Raw genomic sequence first — 17804 nt, 5'->3', positions numbered from 1 at the left:
CTCTATCAGGCTCAACATGCCCCTAGCCAGATTATGCTGGAATTAGCTCTAGTTTGGGTGGATTCAGCTTCTGAGGGAGGGAGGTCTTTTCAGCAGAATGTACTGTTAAGATTTATTAGAGAATGATGGGGTACTTCTGGGAAGGTTCAAGGGAATCTGCAATTATCCTCAGGGGGTCTATACAGATAGACCCATGCCATGTGTTAGGACCCCAGGTTTTCCCACCCACGGCCCTGACTTTAATATAACAGATCTGCTTTGGATGAGCATTAAAATGTTTCTGGATGTCTGCGATTCTATCAGCTTTTCAATCTGTTGAATCTCAGCTGTTTTTGCTCTTGACTAGTCTTTCGGCTCTCACAGTCAGACTTCAACTGCTTATTAACCACAATGAGTTTCTTACTACCCTTCTTCAGTGAGTTAATTCAACTTAGTAGCCAGCCAATATTGCTATTTTTTTACATCTTGTCAACCTCCCACACACACACAATTATTGAAAATGCCTGAATCATTGTGCCTACAAGGGTTAGCTGCAAGAGAACTCTTTAGCACTTAGGATGCCATCTTGCATCATGTTCTATTGGTGGCCCTCCTACATTCAGGATTGAGTCTTCTTTTTCTTCCAGACAAGGGATGACCATGTCAAAAATCTTTATTTTGCCATCGGTTTTTTCAAGTATCTTACTGCCATTTGAATTAGTTTAGGACCACCAAATAGCATGTGCCTAGGCAGAATGAGACATTAAAGATGTTTACTGTAGGAGGGAGCAGGGAAAGAAGAGTAGAGTGTTTATATACCGTAACACTGGTCTGACACCTGTGGAAGGAAAGAAGGAGTGAAGGAAGGTTGAGGAGGAGGATTCTTGGATGCAGCATGGTTTCAACAAAGCTTTGACCAAACTAAAAAAGACTCGTAGAGCCACAGTCTCCTGTTGGAAAATGCCTATATCTCATGGTAATGAATCTGCTTAATTATCTTTTTTTTTTTTAATTTTTTGCTGCATTGGGTCTTTTTTGCTGCACACAGGCTTTCTCTAGCTGTGGCGAGTAGGGACTACTCTTCGGTGTGGTGCATGGGCTTCTCATTGCTGTGACTTCTCTTGCTGCGGAGCACGGGCTCTAGGCCCATGGGCTTCAGTAGTTGTGGCATGTCGGCTCAGTAGTTGTGGCTTGTGGGCTCTAGAGTGCAGGCTCAGTAGTTGTGATGCACAGGCTTAGTTGCTCCGTGGCATGTGGGACTTCCCGAACCACCGCTCAAACCCATGTCCCCTGCTTTGGCAGGCAGATTCTTAACCACTGTGCCACCAGGGAAGTCCCTGCTTAAGTATTCTTGTTGTGCTCAATCATTGGCTCAGAAACCTGTGGCAAGCACTACCTCAGTGGGAATGAAGTGGGGGAATCCAAAGGGTCAACAGCTGGAGGCTTTGGTAAAGTACAGTCTCCACAGCAGATTTGAGTGGCACGTTGCCACAGCAGTCACATGTGTGCTTTCACATTTTGTATGTAATGTTATGGATTCCCCATGTGTCCGTGCTTGAGGGTATTAAGTGACTTGTGTATTGAGATTGAAGCAGGAGAATAGTTGTGGAGGCTATAGGTGAGGAGGAAATGAAAAAGTACAGGCATGCAGGGGGAAGAGCTTAGGAAGGAGAGGCAAGAATTTGTCTCACACACATTTCTCTTACATCCCAATATTTCCTAAAATCAACCTTGCCTATATCTGAAAGTAGCACACATGTTAAAAATGTTCCTCAAAGAAGCAATTTGTCACCCTGAAATATTTTATGTGAGAATTAAGAGAGAAAGGCAACACACAGTATGAAAAAGTCATAGGATTCAATCTCAGTGTGAAAGAGAATATATGAATTTATCCTTTAGGATTCAGGGAGCCTTCAGTCTTTTTTATTTTATCTTTGCTTGTCTTATTTCACTCTTTGTCTCCCATGTTTTAAATTCTCTATTTGCTTCTTTTTTCCTTTCCTTTATTTTTTCCCTGAAAAACTACCTTCCTATTTTCTACATCCCTGTGGAATATTAGCAAGAACAGTGTGATGTATTAATCTTGGCAAATGGAAGCATATATTCAGGTACTTAGAAATTTCTCCTAATATTGATAAAATGCTAAGCTGTGACTGATTAATGACCTTTGGGATTGGGTCTATGTTCACATATCCAGTGTATACATGATCGTGGAGATCAGTCTTTTGAGATTCTTTTTTTTTTTTTTTTTCAGATGTTGGGGGTAGGAGTTTATTAATTAATTAATTAGTTTATTTATTTTTTGCTGTGTTGGGTCTTCGTTTCTGTGCAAGGGCTTTCTCTAGTTGTGGCAAGTAGGGGCCACTCTTCATCGCGGTGCGTGGGCCTCTCACTACCGCGGCCTCTCTTGTTGCGGAGCACAGGCTCCAGATGCGCAGGCTCAGTAGTTGTGGCTCACTGGCCTGTTCGCTCCGTGGCATGTGAGATCCTCCCAGACCAGGGCTCGAACCCGTGTCCCCTGCATTGGCAGGCAGATTCTCAACCACTGCACCACTAGGGAAGCCTGAGATTCATTTTTATATTCCACGTGAAAAAGAAAATAATATCCTGGCACCAGAGGTTGCATAATGCAAATATTATTTTGATTTTTGCTTTGTAATGTGCAAGTTGTTTTGTTCAGGATAATTTCTGACATTGGAGCAAAATGAACTTTGGGTCTTGTCACTGTCTGGAATTAATAGAAACACATCACCATGGTCAACATTCTCACAGATATAAAATTATATTTCAGTTGAGGCCGGAATTTTACCTCTCCACCAAGAACAGAGTTTTAGTGTGTGGATTTAAAGTGACTTTTCTTTACCAGAAATATATAGTGAACTTCATTGGTAGGAGTAAAAAACAATAGCAGAAAGCTTAGTTATAATATATAGCATGCTAGAGGCAGTAGCTCAGATCACAGAATTATAGAAGGTTAGAGCTGGCTGATGTATTATAATCTACCTTTCCCTCCAAATGAGCTTGTTCTGAGTCTGGATGTAAGAGTGCTTTGGACTGATCTCCAGCTGATTGATTCAGTCTAAAGATGCAGGTAAGAACAGGTCTGAATACAAGGGTTATCTGAAACCTAAGGTGCAAAGAACAGTATTGAAAACACTAGGAGGGATAAATTAAGAGTTTGGGATTAACATATACACAGTACTATATATAAAATAATCAACAAGGATGTACTACTATCCAGGGAACTCTACTCAATACTCTGTAATAACCTATATGGGAAAAGAATCTGAAAAAGAATAGATATATGTACATGTATAGCTAAATCACTTTGCTATACACCTGAAACTAACACAACATTGTAAATCACCTATACCCCAATATAAAATTATTATTTTTTTAAAACAGAGAAAACAGTTGGACAATTTTGTCATCAGTAGGAAAAGGATTCTAAATGAAAACAAGCAAAGTGATGGATTAGGATTAGTAGAGGGAGTTTGAATCTTTGAAGCCCAAAGAAAATCTGAACAGAAAGTTTACTATAGTTTTATTGTGTAGCTCAGCCAACTGGAAACCTGAGGAGGGGTTATTGGAAGGAGGCTAGAGATAGAGGCATTCATATCAGATAATTTGTCTCTAAGCTGAACATTTCTTTTCCTTGTTTGCTGTGGCTGCTACACCTTAGCTGTCCTTTTTGTCTTACACATTCCCTTCATTAGAAGGAATCTGTAGTGATGCTTACTGTAGGCTCCTTTCTAGGACCTCCTTAAACCAGGATAATGTACCCTAAGTAACACGTGTGGTAGGGTTGCCAAAATTGCCGGAGGGATGTAGAGTCTGACTCAATTGCAACATACTGGTATTTATTTCAGTCTTAACTTTAGTCCATTTAAAAGCTCTAAATAGATTTCCTCTGAAATTTCTTTTACTTCCCATAATAAGAAATTCTTTCAGATATAGCCAAAACATACTATTGATTTCTTCTATCTACTCTAGTCTGATTTTGTAAAAATTAGCATTACCAAAATGTAACTGCTACTTCTCTTTCATCAAATATGATTTTTTTCTAATCTTTTATGTTCTGAGAATGGCACCATCACATATTCAGGTGATCAATTCTTTATTTATTTTATTTTTTCTTTTTTTTTTTTTTGTGGTACGCGGGCCTCTCACTGTTGTGGCCTCTCCCATTGCAGAGCAAGGCTCCAGACATGCAGATTCAGCAGCCGTGGCTCATGGGCCCAGCCGCTCTGCGGCATGTGGGATCTTCCCGGACTGGGGCACGAACCCATGTCCCCTGCCTCGGCAGGCGGACTCTCAACCACTGCAACACCAGGGAAGCCCCAATTCTTTATTTCTTATCACCATGTATATTGTAATCAGAAAGTTCTGTGGCTCTACTATCAAAGTAAAGTTTAAATTCCTTACTCCATCACCATCAATCTATTTCTACCATCATCTCTCACTTGTAATCCAGGAGTAGCGTCATATCTTATCTTTGTACTTCTGAGCGTTCCCTCTCTCAATCCTTTCTCCAAATAGCAGCCAGCTATCTGTTTAAAATGCTGATCAGAGCACATCCTTCCTTAAGTAAATACCTTTAATAGTTTCCCATTACTCTTAAAATTCTAAACTCTGTTATGGTCAACATAAACCTGCCCAATATGCTTCTGTTTAAACCTCTGACCTTACCTTCTTCTCCTTTCTTTCTCACTAACTTTCCATCTCTCTGATCTTTTAACTGCTGTTAGATTTCCAGATTATTAATTATTTGGAAGCCATTTGTCATTTCCTTTGTCTAGAATACTTTTGGCCCAGATCTTCTGATAACTCTTTCCTCCTCAGAAGGTAGCATTCTTTCCATATGTCACTCAGAAAGACCTTCCTTGACTACCTCATCTAGAGTACGTTCCAACAAATTGAGTTACTGCTTATCCCTTTTTTAACATTTTATTCTCTTCTTGATACTTAATAATATCTGAAATGTTACCAAGTTTATTTGCTCCTGAATTTATCATTCATCTGGCTATGTTGAAACTAACCCACTGAGGCTACCTTTTCTTTTATAAAAAATGGTCCTGTATCAGTCAGGGTCCTAGGAGACAGACGGCACATTCAAAATGAACAATTTTGAGGAGAGTTTGGATTTAGGGAAAAGACTAGTGAAGTGTACCAGCACTAGTCCTAGCTGAGCACTTACTACCCCTGTGTCTGAAGATGCAAAAAGTAAGGTAGAAATGGTTATTATAACAGAAATAATAGATGTTCAAAAAGAACCACATGAGAAGATTTACCAATGATATTTGGTCTTTTTGTTGCATTTTATGGGCTTGGGGGTTTTCCACCAGTGGATATTAGAGCACCTTTTCATTACATCTTTGTCAATGTTTAATACTTTGTATTGAGAATTTTAAATGTTGTGGATATGTGTGGACTTCTAATACCAAGGAGTGAAATAAATGTTTTTCCATATACTTTGTTCTGCCTGTATGAAACCCTTGTGTAATATGGCAAATAAGAGAGGTATTTCACTTTATAATATTTTGTAAATATGTAAATACAATGAATAGTTACTACGTGCATTAAATTGAAAAAATACATATATGTTACACACTAAAAATTTGAAATTTTTTAGTATTGCTAATCTCTCTTATATCACTTAAAGATACTTGTTTAGTTCATTTAAGAACAATAATTTTTATCATGTTAGGAGTGGTATAGTTTGGCATAATATGAAACTCTGGCTAGTATTACACAGTTGATGAAATGCTTGGGCTTTGAAATTAAATAAATCTGAAAATAGAAGCTAACTTTGACCTCTTTATGTAAAGAGTAGTTGACTTTTGTCATCTTCAGTTTCATCTGATAATAATAATAATATTTTAAATGGGTATATTTAATTTAAGAATTTAACTTTTTGAATTATTAGGTTAAATAAAAACCTACAATAGAGGGCTTCCCTGGTGGCGCAGTGGTTGAGAGTCCGCCTGCCAATTCAGGGGATGCGGGTTCGTGCCCTGGTCCGGGAGGATCCCACATGCCACAGAGTGGCTGGGCCCATGAGCCATGGCCGCTGGGCCTGCGCATCCAGATCCTGTGCTCCGCAACGGGAGAGGCCACAGCAGTGAAAGGCCCGCGTACCACAAAAAAAACAAAACAAACAAACAATCCTATAATAGAGATATGAATAATGATACTATAATTATTATTAATGAAAAATAATTAGAGATGATTGGTTCAAGATGGCGGAGTAGAAGGACATGTGCTCACTCCCTCTTGTGAGAGCACTGGAATCACAACTGCTGAATAATCATCTACAGGAAGACACTGGAACTCACCAAAAAAGATACCCCACATCCAAAGACAAAGGAGAAGCCACAATGAGATGGTAGGAGGGGTGCAATCACAATAAAATCAAATCCCATAGTATAATTGTTCTCCAGTTTGTGGGTGGGTGACTCACAAACTGGAGAACAATTATACCCCAGAAGTCTACCCCCTGGAGTGAAGGTTCAGAGCCCAATGTCAGGCTTCCCAACCTGGAGGTCTGGCAATGGGAGGAGGAATTCCCAGAGAAACAGACTGTGAAGGCTGGTGGCATTTGATTGCAGGACTTCGACACGATTGGGGGAAGCAGAGACTCCACTCTTGGTGGGCACACACAAAGTAGTGTGCACAACAGGAACCAGGGAAAGGAGCAGTGACCCCATAGGAGACTGAACCAGACCTACCTGCTAGCATTGGAGGGTCTCCTGCAGAGGCAGGGGGTGGTTGTGGCTCACTGTGGGACAAGGACACTGGCAGCAGAAGTTCTGGGAAGTACTCCTTGGTGTGAGCCATACCGGAGTCTACCATTAACCCCACTAAAGAGCAGGGTAGGCTCCAGTACTGGGTCACCTCAGGCCAAACAACCAACATGAAGGGAACCCAAACCCAACCATCAACGGACAAGTGGATTAAAGTTTTACTGAGTTCTACAACATCCAGCTCTACCCATTACCAGTCCCTCCATCAGGAAGCTTACACAAGCCTCTTAGATAACCTTATCCACCAGAGGGCAGAAAGCAGAAGCAAGAAGAACTACAATTCTGCAGCCTGTGGAAAGCAAACCACATTCACAGAAAGATAGACAAAATGAAAAGGCAGAGGACTATGTACCAGATGAAGGAATAAGACAAAACCCAAGAAAAACAGTGAAATGAAGTGGAGATAGGCAGCCCTCCAGAAAAAGAATTCAGAATAATGATAATGAAAATGATCCAGGACCTCAGAAAAAAGAATGGAGGCTAACATCGAGAAGATGCAAGAAATGTTTAACAAACACCTGGAAGAATTAGAGAACAAACAAACAGAAATGAACAATACAACAATTGAAATGAAAAATATACTAAAGGAATCAATAGCCGAAAAACTGAGGCAGAAACAGATAAGCGACCTGGAAGACAGAATGGTGGAATTCACTGCAATGGAACAGAATAAAGAGAAAAGAATGAAAAGAAATGAAGACAGCCTAAGAGACCTCTGGGACAACATTAAACTCAGCAACATTTGCATTATAAGGGTCCCAGAAGAAGAGATAGAGAAAGGACCCAAGAAAATATTTGAAGAGATTATAGTCGAAAACGTCCCTAACATGGGAAAGGAAATAGCCACCCAAGTCAAAAGGAAATAGACACCCAAGTCCAGGAAGAACAGAGAGTCCCAGACAGGATAAAACCAAGGAGAGATATGCCAAGACACATAGTAATCAAATTGACAAAAATTAAAGACAAAGAAAAATTATTAAAAACAACAAGGGAAAATGACAAATAACATACAAGGGAACTCCCATAAGGTTAACAGCTGACTTCTCAGCAGAAATTCTACAAGCCAGAAGGGAGTGGCATGACATATTTAAAGTAATGAATGGGAAGAACCTACAACCAGTATGACTCTACCCAGCAAGGATCTCATTCAGATTCGACAGAGAAATCAAAAGCTTTACAGACAAGTGAAAGCTAAGAGAATCCAGCACCACCAAACCAGCTCTACAATAAATACTAAAGGAACTTCTCTAAGTGGGAAACACAAAAGAAGTAAAGGACATACAAAAACAAACCCAAAACAATTAAGAAAATGGTAATAGAAACATATCAATAATTACCTTAAATGTGAATGGATTAAATGTTCCAACCAAAAGACACAGGCAAGCTGAATGGATACAAAATCAAGATCCATGTATATGTTGTCTGCAAGAGAGCCACTTCAGATCTCGGGACACATACAGACTGAAAGTGAGGGGATGGAAAAATATTCCATGCAAATGGAAATCAAAAGAAATCTGGAGTAGCAATACTCATATCAGATAAAATAGACTTAAATAAAGAATGCTATAAGAAACAAGGAAGGACACTACATAATGATCAAAGGATCAATCCAAGAGGAAGATATAACAATTATAAATATATATGCACCCAACATAGGAGCACCTCAATACATAAGGCAAACACTACCAGCTATAAAAGAAGAAATCGACAGTAACATAATAATACTGGGGGAATTTAACACCTCACTTATACCAATGGACCGATCATCCAGACAGAAAATTAATAAGGAAACACGAGCTTTAAATGACACAATAGACCAGATAGTTTAAATTGATATTTATAAGACATCCCATCTGAAAACAGCAGATTACACTTTCTTCTCAAGTGCACACAGAAGTTTCTCCAGGATAGATCACATCTTGGGTCACAAATGAAGCCTTGGTTAATGTAAGAAAATTGAAATCACATAAAGCATCTTTTCTGACCATAATGCTATGAGATGATAAATAAATTACAGGGAGTAAAGTGTAAAAAACACAAACACATGGAGGTTAAACACTACTTTACTAAATAACCAAGAGATCACTGATGAAGTCAAAGAGGAAATCAAAAAGCTGATTTGAGACAAATGACAATGAAAACACAATGATCCAATACCTATGGGATGAAGCAAAAACAGTTCTAAGAGGGAAGTTTATAGCAATAAAATCCTACCTCAAAAAACCTGAAAAATCTCAAATAAACAATGTAAACTCAACCTAAAGGAACTAGTGAAAGAAGAAAAAACAAAACCCAAGTTAGTAGAAGGAAAGAAATCATAAAGACAAGAGCAGAAATAAATGAAATAGAAACAAAGAAAACAATAGGAAGATCAATAAAACTAAAAGGTGGTTCTTTGAGATGACAAACAAAATTGATAAAAGTTTAGCCAGACTCATCAAGAAAAAGAGGGAGAGGACTCACATCAATAAAATTGGAAATGGAAAAGGAGAACTTACAATGGACAATGCAGAAATACAAAGCATCCTAAGAGACTACTACAAGCAACTCTAGGCCAATAAAATGGACAACCTGGAAGAAATGGACAAATTCTTAGAAAGGTAAAACATTCCAGGACTGAATGAGGAAGAAATAGAAAATATAAACAGACCAATCACAAGTAATGAAATTGAAACTGTGATTAAAAATCTTCCCACAAACAAAAGTCCAGGACCAGATGGCTTCACAGGTGAATTCTATCAAATATTTAGAGAAGAGCTAAAACCCATCCTTCTCAAACTCTTCCAAAAAATTGCAGAGGAAGAAACACTCTCAAACTCATTCTATGAGGCCACTATCACCCTGATACCAAAACCAGACAGAGATACTACAAAAAAAGAAAATTTCAGACCAATATCATTGATGAATACAGATGCAAAAATCCTCAAGAAAATACTATACCAAACAGAATCCAACAACACATTAAAAGGATCATACACCATCATCAAGTGGGATTTATCCCAGGGATGCTAGGATTCTTCAATATATGCAAATCAATCAATGTGATACACCATATTAACAAACTGAACAATAAAAACCATATGATCATCTCAGTAGATGCAGGAAGAGCTTCTGACACAATTCAACACCAATTTATGATAAAAACTCTCTAGAAAGTGGACATAGAGCGAACTTACCTCAACATAATAAAGGCCATATATGACAAACCCACAGCCAATATCATTCTCAGTGGTGAAAACTAAAAGCATTTCCTCTAAGATCAGGAAAAATACAAGGATGTCCACTCTCACCACGATTATTCAACATAGTTTTGGAAGTCCTAGCCACAGCAGTCAGAGAAGAAAAAGAAATAAGAGGCATACAAATTGGAAAAGAAGAAATAAAACTGTCACTGTTTGAAGAAGACATGATACTATACATAAAGAATACTAAAGATGCCATCAGAAAACTGTTAGAGCTAATCAATGAATCTGGTTAACTTGCAGGATACAAAATTAATGCACAGAAATCTCTTGCATTCCTATACACTAACAAAAGATCAGAAGGAGAAATTAAGGAAACAATCTCATTCACCACTGCAACAAAAAGAATAAAATACCTGAGACAAAAGACCTGTACTCAAAAAACTATAAGAAACTGATGAAAGAAATCAAAGATGACAGAAACAGATGGACAGATCCACCACATTCTTGGATTGGAAGAATTAATATTGTGAAAATGACTATACTACTCAAAGCAATCTACAGATTCAATGCAATCCCTATCAAATTACCATTGATATTTTATACAGAACTAGAACCAAAAATCTTAAAATTTATATGGAGACACAAAAGACCCTGGATAGCCAAAACAATCTTAAGTGTAAAAAACAGAGCTGGAGGAATCAGACTACCTGACTTCAGACTATACTACAAAGCTACAGTAATCAAGACAATATGGTACTGGCGCAAAAACAGACATATAGATCAATAGAACAGGATAGAAAGCCCAGAGATAAACCCACATACCTATGGTCAACTAATCTATGACAAAGGAGGCAAGGATATACAATGGAGAAAAGACAGTCTCTTCAATACGTGGTGCTGGGAAAACTGGACAGCTACATGTAAAAGAATGAAATTAGAACACTCTCTAACACCATACACAAAAATAAACTCAAAATGGATTAAAGGCCTAAATGTAAGACCGAACACTATAAAACTCTTAGAGGAAAACATCGGAAGAACACTCTTTGACATAAATCACAGCAAGATTTTTTTTTACCCACCTCCTAGAGTAATGGAAATAAAAACAAAGATAAACAAATGGGATGTAATGAAACATAAAAGCTTTTGTAAAACAAAGTAAACTACAAACAGGATGAAAAGACAACCCTCAGAATGGGAGAAAATATTTGCAAGTGAATCAACAGACAAATGATTAATCTCCAAAATATATAAACAGCTCATGCAGCGCAATATTAAAAAAACAAACAACCCAATCAAAAAATGGGCAGAAGACCTAACTAGACATCTCTCCAAAGAAGATATACAGATGGCCAAGAGACACATGAAAAGGTGTTCAACATCACTAGTTATTACAGAAATGCAAATCAAAACTACAGTAAGTTATCACCTCACACTGTTTAGAATGGGCATCATCAGAAAATCTACAAACAACAATGCTGGAGCGGGTGTGGAGAAAGGGGACCCTGTTGCACTGTTGGTGGGAATGTAAATTGATACAGCCACTATGGAGAACAGTATGGAAGTTCCTTAAAAAACTAAAAATAGAATTACCATGTGACCCAGCAATCCCACTACTGGACATATACCCAGAGAAAACTATAATTCAAAAAGACACATGCACCCCAATTTTCATTGCAGCACTATCTACAATAGCCAGGTCATGGAAGCAACCTAAATGCCCACCGACAGACGAATGGATAAAGAAGTTGTGGTACATATATACAGTGGAATATTACTCAGCCATAAGAAGGAACGAGATTGGGTCATTTGTAGAGACATGGGTGGACCTAGAGACTGTCATACAGAGTGAAGTAAGTCAGAAAGAGAAAAATAAATATCATATATTAATGCATATATGTGGAATCTAGAAAAATGGTACAGATGAAGTGGTTTGCAAGGCAGAAACAGAGACACAGATGTAGAGAACAAATATATAGACACCAAGAGGGGAAATCAGGATACGGGGTGGTGGTGGGATGAATTGGGAGATTAGGATTGACATATATAAACTCATATATATATATAAAATAGATAACTAATAAGAACCTGCTGTATAAAAAAATAAAATTCAAAAAAAAAATCATATATTTTTATTGCTTAAGTCTAATTATATGTTTTGAATAAAAACCAGAGAATCCAAGGGTATTATAATAATTGATGTCAGAATTAAGTATAAATCAATTTGAGATGTTTCAGAATCAGTAAGGAATTATATATCACATTAAAGAATTGTTTGAAGACTTTAGCTTATCTAAGCTCCTATATTAGAATTTAAATTTTCTCTATTTTAGTTAAATGATCATAGTTACTTCACATACTTAAGTGATTCTTGTATGTGAGCTATTGTTTCCTCTTAACTTTAATTCATCCTTTCTTGGCCATGCCTCTTATCATTAGAGGCAAAGGGGTTTGACTATTCTCATTCCGGTTGCTTTTCAACTACTAACGTAGAAAGCTTTGAACCATTCTGCTCCCTTTTATGTCATTTCCAGTGAGCTAAGTGATCACTACTTTATCTTAATCCCCACAATACTTATAGCTAGTACCTCAAAGTTTAATGTCTAATTGTTCAATAATTACTTCATGTAAAATAGTTTTGTCTCTCCTTATGTAGATGTACATTTCTTGAGTTCTCACAGTCATATACTCCTACCAGAGTATCTAATGCATTGCTATTTACATCATCATTATTGTATATGTGATTTGAATAGAAATACATTAAATATGCTGTAATTTTAAGCTCTTGCTTCCTAGTTATTTTGTAATTAGAAAAAAAATCCTCATAGTTAAGTCCACATAAATTTATTATCAAATTATTATTTTTACTGAAATCAATGTAGGGAATACAACTCTATAAATTAGTTCTTCTCGGGGACTTCCGTGGCAGTCCAGGGGTTAAGACTTCACCTTCCAATGCAGGGGGGTGCAGGTTCAGTCCCTGGTCAGGGAGCTAAGATCACACATGCCTCTCGGCCAAAAAACAAAACATAAAACAGAAACAGTACTGTAACAAATTCAATAAAGACTTTAAAAAGGTCCACATTAAAAAAAAATCTTAGAAAAAAATAAAGTAGTGCTTCTCAGTTGGGAGATGAAGGAATGAACAGCATTTCCCAATAGAAGGATGCTTACACTCAGTTCCTAGAAAATAGAGTCTGAGACAAAACTTGTGAGTTAACATTTTACTAGACTTCCTGGGAACTGAGAGTCAAAGCAAAAAGGGAGTGAAGCATGGTGAAAGAGCAAATACAAGAGTTACAGAGCCCATCACAGCTTTGCAACAAATACAGTTGGGAGCTAGGTCATGTGAAATATCTCTAGAGATGTCAATAAGATACTAATCCATCTTGCGACAGTCCTTGGGGGGAGCAAGAACAAACAATTTATCTAATGGCTTCTGCCTGACTTATGTCTTTTATTGGGCAAAGACTAGCCAAGGAGGCAATGACTTTCCCACATTTTTAGGCTGTGTTACCTGGCTCTATGGGTACCACTGGGGAGTTGTAGTTCCAGCAGGTACAATGCCGCTATTGTGCTGGGTTAGCAGTCTTTCTTTGCAAGTCTCTAGGAGTAAACAACTGCTTAAATCTGTACAAAAGGTGGCTTGGACTTTATGAGGAGGGGACAGTTGCTGTGAGAGTATAAGCCATCGCTGGGGTCCTTCCAGCCTTTCCAGGAAGCCAGAGAGTGGCTGTGGCTTGGGTCACTTGTGGAACTGAGCAGATCCAGGGAGGCACAAATCTTGGTTCCAACACAGTGACTATGTTCATTGTCTCTAGGAACATGTATACTTTGAAAATGATTTTCCAATATAATTGTTTTCTAAATAAAAGCTACTGAAACAAATATTCAACTAAATTTTACCTAAAAACAATGTAGAAAATGAGGAAAAAATTAAATGAAGAAATTTGTATACAAAATTGTCAGATTTAATTGGTATTCAGTATTCTGTGTTTTAATCATTCCTTATATCTGTAAATTATAAGGGTATGTGATAATCATAAAACATTTAAAACCACATATAATTAGATCTCTCCAACTTACATGTAGAATTTTATATATTCAACAATTTTTAAATCACAATCAAGAAAATTTAGGAGATTCATACAAATGAATATTTAGCCCAATATTCTTGAAGAGAAATTTAAATACACAAATCGAAGGACATTTAATTTGATGACCATCCCTTGTTCTATGTATTTGCACACTAATGAATACACTATTCTGATTAATATTGATATATTATAAATGAATATTTATATATATATACAATATTAAAATTAGCAAAATTCACTGTATTATTACTATTACCCTATTATTTTTAAAAATATTTTATTAAAGTATAGTTGATATACAACGTTGTGTTAATTTCTGCTGTACATACATGATTGTGATTCAGTTATACATATACATATATTCTTTTTCATATTCTTTTCCATTATGGTTTATCACAGGCTGCTGAATATAGTTCCTTGTGCTAAAGAGTAGGACCTAGTTTATCCATCCTATATTTATCCATCCTATATTTAATAGTTTGCATCTGCTAATCCCAAACTCCCAATCCTTCCCTCCTTCATTCCCTCTTCCCCTTGGCAACCACAAGTCTATTCACTATGTCTATGAGTCTGTTTCTGTTTTGTAGGTATGTTCATTTGTGTCGTATTTTAGATTCCACAAGTAAGTGATATCATTATAGTATTTGTCTTTCTCTTTCTGACTTACAACTTATACAATATTTTCCATTGTATATATATATCACATCTTCTTTATCCATTCATCTGTCGATGGGCATTTAGGGTGTTTCCATGTCCTGGCTATTGTAAATAGTGTTGTTATGAACATAAGGGTGAGTGCATCTTTTCGAATTACAGTTTTGTCTGGTACTATTACCCTATTATTTAGATGAACTTTATGGAAGCTGTGGTTGACAGTCTACCAACATAATGTATAACATAAGTAAAGCAGCCTTAGTAATGACTTGGCCTGCTGGACATCAGTGGCCACTAGTGTTTATATTTTATTAATATAATTTATATAAAGTTGCATCCATCTCTGAGGCAGTTCAATTTTTCCTGCTCTGATGAAGTTTTGCTGTGTTTAAAAATATATAATTAATTAATATAATTAAGATAACTCTGAGAAGAAGGAAGGCATAGATATGTAATCTACCAGTTATAGAAGACTTTTAAAATCACCTCATCTTCAAAAACACATCAATATTAGCTAACTTGAGATTTTCTTTTTTTTATGCACCTTCTTCATGCTAAAGATGATGAGTTTTTAAAGGGTCCAAAGTTAAGAAGATGAGGAAGAAAGCAATGAATCAAAAATCATGAATATTTGCAAGCCAAATAATATATAATTAGAGAATTTCCATTGATATTATGAAGAAATATTGCACAAAAATCTTTGGCTTTTTTAGTGTGAAATTATTTAGGCATTTAAGTTTTAATTTAATTAAGTTTTACTTTAATTTTAAAAATTTAGTTTTAATGTAATTAAGCATTTAGTTATATTTTCCTAAAGGAAATCCAAGACCTCTTATTTCTTAATTATCTCAAGTACATGATTAAGTTAGGCTGCATTATCAAGAACTTTTTCAGAGAATTCTATGATGGTTAATTTTATGTATCGACTTGACAAGGACAAGAGGTGCCCAGGTACTTGGTTAAGCATTAATTCTGGGTATGTCTGTGAGAGTGTTTCCAGATGAAATTAGCATTTTAATTGGTAGACTGAATAAAGCAGATTGCTCTTCTCAGTGTGGGTGGGCATCACAATCTGTTGAGAGCTTAACTAGAACAAAAAGGAACGAAGAATTTCCCCTCTTTCTGACTGCTTGAACTGGAACCTTCTCCTGCACTTAGACTGAGACTTAAACCTTTGGCTCCTCTTATTCTTGAGGCTTTGGACTCTGTCTGGGACTTACATCATTGACTCTGCTGGTTCTCAGGCCTTCAGGACTGGACTGGAACTACACCATCTTTTTTCTTGGCCCTCTAGTTTGTAGACTTCATATTCATATTCATATGAGACAATTCCTTATGAAAAAATCTCACTTTATCTCTCTCTACATAGATAGATAGATAGATAGATAGATAGATAGATAGATAGATAGATAGATAGCTATGGGAGATATATATAGATAGATATGGTGTAGATATAGACATACGCTATTGGTTTTTCTCTGAAGAACCCTGACTAATATTGATTTGGGGACTGAGAATTGTTCTAGAAGAACAAATTTTAAAGATACATTTTTGGAATTGGTTCTGGAGTTTTTGGAATTGAAGATCGAATTCAATTTAAAGATGCTAAGAATTCTATATACAGAAATAAAGGAGCACTGATAGTCCACGATGTGAACTGGCAATAGAGATACACAAAATTTCTGCCTCTGATACTCCTAATCAACCACTTATAAGAAACAAGAAGCTGGGTGACTGTGTATATGATACTTTTGAACATTTTGGGAAAACTACCTAATGTAATGGGGTAGGCTGGTTTTTCCTAATATTGCTGGACAAAGTGATAAAGGAAAAGGATAAGCTCAGGGATTTGAATTCCCAGCCGAGCACCAAATAAATAACCTTAATGAATGTGCCCTGAAGGAGACCCTTATTTCCTGTAGCTGCAGGGCTGAGATTGCTGAGAATCAAGCCCAGTAAAGACTCATAATTAAAATGTAAGTTGAGGTCCCAGCCTCTGGGGGTCTTTACTACTAATGTGAGGGCATCGATTGGGAAAGAATGGGATTCTTAGGATGGAGACATGACCCTGATGAAGCTGGGGATATTGAGGCCATAAATATTGTTGAGTATTCTTTGCCAGTGGAACTGGCCTTCTCAGCCCCTGTACTATTGGCCTTTCCATCCCCATCTGAGGGGATTAACTGCATTGCCTGAGGAAAATGTAATGTTTTCACCTGAAGCAGTTGTAAGAAAGGCTGATTCTCCTCAAGACCCACTCCCATCACCCCCTTTGCTTTTAGACCTATAACGAACTCAAAACCCAATAGGCCCCTAAAGTGAGGTACAAAGTATAACATATAAGGAGATGTGCTAGACTCCAAAAGAACTAATTTATATAAAAAGAAATCTGGAAAATGTGTGGGAATAGATAATAAGGGTGTGGAATAATAGTGGAAGGAACACAAGGTTGGATCAGGCCAAATTTACTGATGTAGACTTGCTAAACAGGGACTCTACATTTAATGTTGCAGCTCAGGGAGTTAGAAAAGGGTTAAACAGTTTGGTTGGTTTATTGGCTGAAATACGGACCAAAAGCTGACAAAAAGAAAAGAGAACAAGTTGGAGATGCCAGACCTGCCATGGTTTAATGTAAAGGAAAGAATTCAGAGGCTGAAATGTTAGATTGGAATGTAAGAGTGGGTTTGTCATTTAAGACATACTCATCCACATGGGGAAGATCCAGAAGACACACCTTTCACTAATATTGTGAGAAATTAATTTTTGAGTGTTGTCCAGGCATCCGTGAAGAGCTCTGTGGTCACTCTTCTTTGTTGGCTAGATCTTACAGGAGGAACAGCAGGCACTAAATTGGTAAACCTAAATGCAATGAAAGTAATTGGATCTGGGAGTGGCAGGGACCAAGCTGGGCCCTCAACCACCAAAGACATGGTGAGCATGGTTACCATGATGGGCAGTAGTCAAAGCAGCATTCAGAGTAGACTGACTTCTACCTACCTATAGAATTGGCTAGTTGTTCATGGTGTACCTAGAAGTAAAATAGGTAAGAAACCTACTAAAATCGGACTTTTCTGTAAAAACAGAAA

The sequence above is a fragment of the Orcinus orca genome, chromosome 4 (assembly GCF_937001465.1).
Source record: "Orcinus orca chromosome 4, mOrcOrc1.1, whole genome shotgun sequence".
NCBI lineage: Eukaryota > Metazoa > Chordata > Mammalia > Artiodactyla > Delphinidae > Orcinus > Orcinus orca.
The sequence above is the reverse complement of the archived record's forward strand: the minus strand, read 5'-3'. Positions refer to the sequence as shown.